Here is a 10,028-nt window from a genome sequence, read left to right as displayed (position 1 = left end):
GGGGGGGGGGGGGGGGGGGGGGGGGGGGGGGGGGTGTTGCCCTCATTTGCTGCTCTGCCTAAGGATTGTGAAATGTCTTCTCCGATTGTTTTTCTTTGCCATTGACAGAAGAAAATTTCCGTGGATCTGTTGGGCTTCTTCAAGGCTTGTGAGCAGACACACTGCCTGTCTTCCTTTCGGTCTATTTTTTCAAGGAGATTTTTATAGTGAATGACCTCATAAGACAGAAATACCTCTTTGTTTCAAAAAAAGGGCAGGTTTCTTTGCTGTCCTGGATGATAAACGTAACGTTTCACTGTGGGCCCAAAGGTGGGTTTACATGTAGCCTATTATGAAAGATGCAGTTTCCCAAAGCTTGGGGTTCCTAAACCCTGATGCAGATACCTTGCTCGAGCCGTGTCCAGCCGCGTGGGGTTTTCCACATCATCCCTGTGAATCGCGAGGAGCTACAGGAACCAGTGCAAGCTTGATGCTTCTGCTGAGCGGACCTTGGAATTCCGTGTCTTCTCACAGCAGCTATGAAACGGGGGTAAGTCAACTTGGTAGCTCAAAAATGTAGTAAAGTCTTGGACCCTGTAGGTTTTTGACGTTCATTGGTGGCAAAAATGAACAATTCTGAATTACCAACTATGTTCAGTGAATGTTATAAGTGACCTATGAAGTTGGTTTCTCCAGTGTATTTTATTTCTTCTTAAAAGATGGTGCAATTCTTTGAAAAATTAAAAACAAAATAAAAATGAAGGATGACATTGATTTTACCATTGTATCATCCTTCTAGGTGAGTCTATCTTTTTACTAATTTATTATCTAATTTTTTTTTCTTTTCCTTTTTTTTCTTTTTTTTTCTTTTTTGGCCTAGTTGGGAATAAGTGATGAGAAATGACAAAATAATTTCTAGGATGTTAAAAGAATGACATGTTTCATAATGTAAAAAAATAAAATAAATAAGTTCCCATATTGTATTTTAGATTTATAAAAGGGATCCAGGGGACCCCTATGGTAATTGCAGGGTAGAATGTTTTATTCTATCTTTTTTTCTTAAAATTTATTTATTTATTTGAGAGAGAGAGAGAGAGCACATGAATGGGGAGAGCAGAGGAAGAGAATCTTCAAGCAGACTCCCTCCTGAACGTGGAGTCTGACGTGGGCTCCATCTCAAGACCCTGAGATCAGGACCTGAGCAGAAACGGAGAGTCAGATGCTTGACCAACTGAGCTACCCAGACACCCCTTCTATCTTTTCAAAGTAAGTAAAACTTTTCTTTGTTCTTTAGAAGATCTTAAGAAAAAAATAATAAAGCCATGAAATGATCATCCTTCCGAAGGGTTGGAACTGCTCAAGAAAGAAACTTCAGTGGACCTTGAGGATGCACTGAAGGTCCAGACATCGATGGATAGTGATAGAAAGGCAAGCACGTGTTTATCCAGATGACATATCTGTTCAACTGAAGACAAGTTTCTACCCTTCCTGTAAGAAAGAATTCAACCTGATTAGCCTATCACTGACTGACCCTCCAGAATGTGCTGGGTCACAGGCTCGTGGCCTATCTTTGCTGCTGGCAGATTACACGTTCAAAAGTAGCGATGTTCACATCAGCTTTAGTGACGGGTGCTGGATCCAGGTACCCTCTCCCAGTGCCCCAGCAGTCACCTTTCCCTCCTGCCAGTCGGACTAGCACTCACTGGCTGGAAAAGTGAATTGCTTGATATTTACAGAGGAAATCATATTGTTTCCAAGACTATTAAAAGCCTCACCCACAAGGAAAGATTTTGGTGACCATCTAGATAAGACAGAATCTGGTCTCTTTCCAAGCATGGAGCACACTGCGGAGAGCAACCACAACGCTAATTTGCAGAGATGCTAGTGCTTTCCTGACGGATGGCTTCTCCAAAGCCTTGGTGGAGAAAACAGTTTTAGGTCATCCAAAAAGGTCGATGGGCAGGTTGTATGTGATATACCCTTGTCCACAGTCCTGCCGCCCTACATCTTTGATTTCGTCTACATTTTCCTAAGAAAATTCTGGCTTCTCAGCTTTATTTTGGATGGGCTGCAGTTATGTCCCAGACATATAAAACAACTGGTGAAACAATCACAGCTACCTCCAGCTGCTCCAGATAGCCTGCTGACGTTAGAACTCCTATTATGCAGCTACGTGATAAACACAGCCTGCTAGACAACTCTCCTCTTCTCTCCTCGGTCTAAAAGGAGGCTCTTTCTGTAAAGGGCTGGATAGGAATCGGCAGGCCATGTGCTCTCTGTCACCAACACTCAACTCTGTCATTTTAGGATGACAGTAGAAAGACTATATGAAAACAAAAAGTCATGCTGTGTTCCAATAAAACTTTATTTACATAACCAGGCAGCAGGTCAGTCTTGGCCAGTGGGCAGTATTTGCTGGCTTATAGTCTAAGCCTCTCTGAGGGTAAACTGGAAATGTATCGTTACCAAAATAAATTAACCAGGACTTGCAATCATGTTAGTTCTGAGGCCCCTCTTCTAGAATTTGTGTTTATAGCCATGCTGCCCTGGAGCTTATTGGGACCTGACTCTTGTTACAGATTTGGAGACAAACGGTACCAGCAATGCTGGGAGGAGACACAGTGTTCTCCCCTTGCAAAGAACCTCCCTCTGCTAAGGTGTTTCTAGTGTTTTCAATTTAGGCAGGAATGGTCCCGCTAAATGATCAGGACTACGTGATTTGGCTGGGGGGAGGCCTAGGGCAGGGGAGGCTGAAGATACCGTGCCCTCGGGGTCTACATCCTCTTGTATGCACTCCTTCCAGTTCTCAGTCTCATAGCCTCTTAGTTCAGGCCCTGCTGTTCACGTAAGAGACTGGAAATCAACATCAGTGCAGCGCGGTCTGCCAGCACCTGCAGGGGTGAAGTGTGCGGGTTGTAGCCGACACGTCCCTGTGGCAACACTGGGCCAACAGTTCTTTCAGAATAGTTGTCTAAAGGCTTTGGTGCTCAGCCCATGTCTTGACCAAAATATTTTACACATTTAGACTTTTCTTTCTCTCTTAGTAAGTGGGACTCACCAGCCCGATGATGAGCAGGCAGGCAGCCTTCGAGGGCAAGAGCCCCTCCTGCTCTCAAGTACACCTGTGGCCGTGACACACATTGCCTTCCAGGGGACGACAGTTCGTCCTTTCCCTAGGTGCTCTGTAATACGCTGCCAGAGTCCTCTTGTCATGCCAGCAGACTATTTATTATTTTTTTACAGATTTATTTATTTATTAGAGAGAGAGAGAGAGAGCACAATCAGCAGGGGCAGAGGGAGAGGGAGAGAGAGAATCAAGCAGACTCCCCACTGAGCTTGGAGCCTGAAGCAGGGCTCGATTTCATGACCCCGAGATCATGACCTGAGCTGAATCAAGAGTTGGATTCCTCCACCACCCAGGTGCCCCCCAGCAGATTATTTATTACCAAACCACAACAGGACCAAAAACCAACTCCTAACTTCTGTTATTTCTCTAGTCTATTGCCTATAAACTCCCTTGGTATCCATTTTTGTATCTGGCAAAGTCCTTGATGGCATCCAAGGGAGAGTGGTAATGTGAGATGTAGCCAGACAGGAGCTGCAGACAGAAAGGCCTGGGAAGCCAGGAGAGCCAGGTTCAGAAGGCGGGTACAGATGAAGGACTCCAGGCAGGAGCTGAAACCATGGTCCAGAGCAGGCCTCTGGTCTAACTCAGAAAGGACGCAGACCACGACAGGGACCACAAGACACAAACTGTCTGAGCATACTTCCAGATCCATTCCTGGGGCCATAACATCTTTTCCTTAGCAAACCAGTCTGGAATGGAGAGGTAAGCAGCTGCCTTGGTTAGAGAGACCTTGAGCTCTTGGTCCTATGGAGAGAAAAAAAAAATCTGATAAACTTTCCTGCCGAAAGTTTTGTTCTTACATAAGTTTGGATGGCGTTTATCTATGATATTAAAAACTCATCCTAAATTTAAAGAAATCACATTGCATTCCTTATAAGAAGAATATAGCCTAACTTCCAAAAAATATTCCCTAAAATATCATGCCGTTTTCATGTATCATTCATTCAGGACAGAACATTTCCAACAGGTATATTAGAACTGCTTCCTCTCACATAGAGACTGGAAGCTGGGCCAGGAGGTGGGGGGAATCACAAGGTCTCAGAGACAGGTGTGGCCATGAAGTTTCCAGAATATGGTCATCAGAGATAGTAGGTGTTCGTTTAATTAGAATGCCTTTAGATATGCCTGCTGTGGCCCCCACGTTCCTCTGTCTCAGATCTGACCCTTTTGCTCATTTCCCATGGCCTTAGAGATACCTAATTTTACTTTTTAGCTTTTTTTTTTTTAAGATTTTATTTATTTATTCGACAGAGATAGAGACAGCCAGCGAGAGAGGGAACACAAGCAGGGGGAGTGGGAGAGGAAGAAGCAGGCTCATAGCGGAGGAGCCTGATGTGGGGCTCGATCCCATAACGCCGGGATCACACCCTGAGCCGAAGCAGACACTTAACCGCTGTGCCACCCAGGCGCCCCTACTTTTTAGCTTTTTGACCTATATACGTAACCGTTTCTGCTCAAGAATTCTTTAGAGCACCCAGGCGGGGACTCAGAGAGCTCGGGCTCTCTCTCTGCTGGCCTCTTCTGCTAACGCTGCTGTGTCCTTGGTAAGTGACCCCAGTGTGCCGGGTTTGTTTTCTCACTCTTAGGAGGGAGGGAGCCCCTTTGGAATTACGATTCTATAAATAGCCTTTTACGAGGGCTCTTACCATGCCTGGCAGGCTATTTCCATCACTTGATTACCTCGACTTTTAGTTCTTTAAACAAAATGCCAACCAATGTTCCTGTGAAGGATTCTGTTCTCTGGCCTCCAGGAAATCCTTTTCGATTTCATGGTGAAGAGTCAGCTCCCGCTCCTTCCGTGGGGCTGTGAGGGGCTTGACTGAGGGCAGGTTAGGGAGCAGCCAAGCCAGGGGGCAGTTAGGGCCTCAGACAGCACAGAGCTCACTTCAGGGCGATGTCGACAGGAGGCGTGCGTGAATGTTCTCATCTCCCGTCTGCGGCCGCAGGATCAGGACTAAACCCAGATATCTCTAATTTTTTTTTCCCTTTAACTCTCTCACTTTACTTGTTTGTAATTAATGAGTTAATTAATTTTAGGGTTGGCCAGTGGTTGATTTTTACTTTCTCAAAATTATGCACACCTACCTAAAAGATGCTTCATGATATTAGAAGCAGTCAATCCCAAACCGTGAATGTCTGATATGTCTGCACAGAATACAAAACGAATTTATCAAATTTCAAGCCACAGGGACCTATTACATCAAACAACACGGGCAGAGTGTGCAAGAGACTTTCAGTGCAAAAGATCAGAAATGGGTATTTGGTTGTGCCTTTTAAAGATCAATAGTAAAAATTCATGCTGCCAGGAGTACAAGCTCTGCTTGGGGCCGGCCAGACAAGGGGCGCGGGCTCGACCAGGCTGGCCGGATATCATGACTTTTTTTCCCTTTTAGCCTGAACTTGAACAAGGTACAAATGCAGATGAAGATCGTTAACTGTACAGATAAGACGGTGCTTCCGGCTACAAGGAACAGGGTTCATAGAATTCTTCATGGACAGTTCAGGAGGGCCTTTCTTCGTGTGACCTGATGACTGTAGGCAGAAGGCTCGAGGAGCTGCTGACGTAGGAGACCACTGTGGTCACACGGACTGTCGTGCCCTGAATGTGCGTGTCCCCCGACCAGACTTGTTCAAACTCTAACCCCCGTATGTTGGTGTTTGCAGGTGGGGTCCCTGTGATGGTACTGATGGCCCTATAAAAAGAAATATCAGAGGACCCCACCCCTGCTGTCTCTGTCTCTGTCTCTCTGTCTCTGTCTCCCACATGGGGACATAGGCTGCTGTCTGAGAGCCAGGAAGAGGGCTCCCACCAGGAGCCAAATCAGAGGGCACCCTGCTCGGGGATGCCTGGCTTCCAGAACTGTGGGAAATAGGTGTCTGTGGGCGAAAGCCCCAGTCTGTGGTGTTTTGCTACAGAGGCCAGGCTGAGTCAAACAGAAGCTGGACGCGGGAGTGGAGGCAGCACCCAGTGCCCACTCCAGACTGTAACTTTCAAAACAGAAAACATTGAGCCCAAATTTTGGGTAAAATGATATATACAGATGGTGACCCAATCAGGCTCAAAATCTGTATTCGCAGATATGTGGGACATTTGGCCTAAAATGACCAGAGTACTAAAAAAATACCTTTTATGATTTCAATTAAGTTTCTTTTCTCTTTCCTTTTTGGAAAAGTCCCCTCTGGGCCTCTGTCCTCCATTTCCTGGTGAAATTCAGTGAGGGTCAGGCCTTATTTGAGAACATTATGGATTTAATTAATCAAATATGGCACAGCGGCTGGCCTTACTGCTCACACGCTTCCTGTCCTCGCAAAGATGCGGAAGGTTGTTTTCTAGGGATTATAACTCATCGTTTAAAATGCTTAATATTTTACTCTTTAGGAAATTGGCTCATAGCCAAGGAGCAATGTAAAAAATGGTTAAAATGCATGTAACAAGAGGCATTTACTTGAAGAACGTCAAACAGCAAGCATGTTTTCTTCAGTCGTGCGGCAGGTCAGGAGGAACCACACGCTGAGGTTTCTTCTCGTTTTGGTAAGAGACTAAACCTACAAATTGTGTGTCTCGTACTGCAAACACTAGGATGGGAGAGACACAGGTAACCTGAGGGGCCGCGGTGAGAGACACACAGCCACCAGGGCGTCAGGACGAGGCTGAAATCCCACTGACAGGACCCACTGGACATCACCCCCGTGGGGTGATAAATAAAATCTTTAAAAAAAGCAAAAAAAACTATGCCCACATTTTCCTAAGGTATGCACCCCAAATCTGCTTCATTTCTTTCCTTTATCCCTTTGTCTTTCTCTTCGGACTCCATCTCTCTACTCCGAGGCTAATGACAATCATAGGTGAAGATATATTTTTAATCTGACCTTTCCCCAAGTCACTGTATTCAATTTAGAAGTTCTGAGATTCTGTTACTCAGAGCCTCGTAGGCTCCAGCTCTCGTGTTTTAGGGCATAGAACCCGTTAGCTTCGCAACCGCATGTCCTTTGAATTTCTGGATTCTCTCTAGCCCTTTTCATTTCTTTTGCAAATTGGCTCATTTGTTCCTCTTTCTCTCTAATAATATTTTTGTTATGAACTGTTCCCAACATGTGGAAAAGTTAGAATTTTACAACCAAACCCCACATACTCAGCTTCGAGAGTCCACCATTAACTATTCACTCTATCTGATACATCACGTATCTACCCACTTTGACTAATTCTTTCCTGAACTCACCTCTCTCACGCAATGTGTGCTAAACACAGCCGGTGATAGCACACACGAATGCTCTGGTCTTTCCAACTGTGTCTCCTGGGGCTGCAGGCTGAGTCATGCACACTTGTTCCCCAGACACCACGGGGGAATGTCCACCAGGTAACATGCCACTGCACAGCTCGTCCCCATCTTCCTGGTCTCTGATAGCCACTTTCTGCTGCTTCAGTAGTATAACCAAGGGCACGAATGTTACTTTTTAAATTATAGTTGCACTGCGTTACAATACATGAAGTTCTGGCAGCTCAACAATGCTGCAAGAAATGATAAAAACATAACAGGAGAAATCAGGGCCATCACTAAGCCTCAACAGAAATTTCTTGCTGGCTCATGGCATGGTTCAGTGCACGTCAGATGCCTTTCTGGGCTGAGTTTTTGAAGCCGTTATATCAGGGATGGTGTCTTCTTCCATCTCGTGGCACTGCTGCCCTCACAGAGAGCCCCCGGAAGGCAGGGCAGCATATCTCATTGCCAGGCGTGGATGGGACATATATCATTTTGGCCAAAATCCCGACTGTACTGTAAGAGGGGCTGGGAAGTAGTCTCCTTCTTTTTGTGTGCCCAAGAACAGGAAATTGGTTTGCTGAGCAGCTTAGTGTCCCGGGGCCATCATAAGAAAGTCTTACAAACTCGATGACATGAAACAACAGAAATTTATTCTCTCACAGTTCTGGAGACCAGATGTCTAAAATCAAGGTGCTGTGCAGTGTGCTCCCTCCAGAGGCTCTCGGGGAGAACTAGTTGCATACTTTTCTGTTAGCGTCTTGTGGGGACCCTTGGCATTCCTCGACTCACAGACGCATCATCTCTGCCTCGTCGATCACATGGCCACCTTCTCCCTGCCCGTGTCTCTTCTCTTCTTGTAAGGACATCAGTCATATAGGATAAGACTAATGACTTGACTTGATTACACCTGCCTAGATCCGATCTCCAAATAAGGTCACACTCACAGGATTTCAATGTGTCTTTTTGGGGGGGGGTGTCACATTTTGACCCACAACAGTGAGCATCTGACTAGTCTCATCACAGATTCCAAGAATTCCTCCTCCACCTGTAAGAGCTTGCCCTGGAAGCCAAGGTGGGAGAGGACGTGAACAGCACAGGGACAGCCAGTTCTGTGCATCGCCATATCTCAAGAAGGAAACTGAAAAAGCTGAAACGTGCAGGTCCCTGAGGAGCACTGTTTTCTGTCATTTCTACTAAATTGTCACTCATATGAGCTTTTAGGGCAGAATGAATGTCTCTGTTCAAACCACATGTGTCTACCTTATCTGTAAGTAGAGGATGATTCCCGTAAAGGTGTTTGACCGCTCTTAGCAGAACGGCGGGGTAACCATTGCTGGGTCATACAAATCTTTCTTAGACTTCTAGCATCTCTCAGGGTCGGGGAAAGGAAATCTGGGCAAGGAAGGACACCATTGTCTTTTTATCTTTTATCTTAAAAAGAAACAAGACAAAACAGAAAACAAGCCCCTGAACGTCCATAGCTTCCCCTTCCGGTCTGTCTGCGAAGCCATATCCCTGACTGAGCACCCCATCTCCGCAAACTGCAGTACGGCGGGTCCTGCACTGGGAAGTCACTGCTGTCACGTTCCGAGCGCCTGTGCTCGCTCATTACTTCATTCCACAGACATCTACAGAGCGGTCAGCACGGAGCTCCCGAGGTTTGCTGTCTCCGTGTCAACAGCCCGGGCAGAATGAAGAGTAGGCCCACAGCTGGCTGTTCACGGCACCCAGCCTGGGGTCTCAGCACCTGACACTACGGATGTTCGCCAAACAAATGAATAGATGAATCAGTGAATCAATAAATAGATAATTTTCAAGGAGTGAAATGTTTGCTTTAATAGGATCCGCTAGAAGTAATTAGGTCAGATGCTCAGTTTTACTCTAACAAAACCAATAAGACCCAGGAACATGTTCTTCTAATAAAAGCATTTCAGCCTTAACTGATTTTTTTTTCTTTAGAAAAACCATAATGTAGGTAGATTCAATCAATGAAATAGATATGGTGATGATATTTTCCAAAACTATTATAAGGATACGTATTTGACACAACAGATAATTCCAGTATATAAATGCAGAAATTCTACCAATATATACAAATTGTACCATGCAGTCTTTGTGGAAGGCACTTTGGCTACACGTACCAGAATCTATGGGGCCCCTGGGGGGCTCAGTCAGTTAAGCATTTGCCTTCGGCTCAGGTCATGATCTCAGGGTCCTGGGATCAAGTCCCGCTTTGGGATCCTTGCTCGGCAGGGAGCCACTCTCCCTGCTTGTGCTCACTCTCTCTCTCTGACAAATAAATAAATAAAATCTTAAAAAAAACCCCACAAAACCCAAAATCTATTGAAAATGTTGAACACTTTGACCTAATAATTGTACTAATTGTACTGCTGGGAGCCACCCAAAGAAATAATCCAAACTATTGAACATGCTTTATGAACCCGTATCTATGGCAACATTGTGTTTGACAGTGAAAAATTTGAAACAGTCTAAATGTCCAACAATAGGGGCATAACTAAGGAAATTATGGGACGTGATTATGCAGTCTTTAAAATAATGTTTTTAATGAGTCTGTAATAATAATATGAAAGAATTTATATTATAGTAAAAGAACAGGAGGCAAAATTATAGTATGATGATATCCATATTAAATATCAATA

At 45.0% G+C, this 10,028-nt stretch overlaps 1 long non-coding RNA gene across 2 annotated transcripts; it reads left to right on the top strand.

Moving 5' to 3' along the window:
• The first annotated feature begins 1,210 nt into the window (after positions 1-1,210).
• Positions 1,211-9,345, top strand: LOC103658204. Of its 2 annotated transcripts, none has more exons than XR_005833035.1 (3): positions 1,211-1,245; positions 6,486-6,638; positions 8,809-9,345. It is a non-coding gene; the product is annotated as an uncharacterized LOC103658204 (long non-coding RNA). The 2 variants fall into 2 exon arrangements; XR_567085.1 differs by lacking the exon at positions 1,211-1,245 and adding an exon at positions 5,297-5,711.
• Positions 9,346-10,028: the final 683 nt, after the last annotated feature.

This window comes from Ursus maritimus, unplaced genomic scaffold, assembly GCF_017311325.1.
Source record: "Ursus maritimus isolate PB19 unplaced genomic scaffold, ASM1731132v1 scaffold_6, whole genome shotgun sequence".
NCBI lineage: Eukaryota > Metazoa > Chordata > Mammalia > Carnivora > Ursidae > Ursus > Ursus maritimus.
This window is presented reverse-complemented; position numbering and strand designations above follow the sequence as displayed.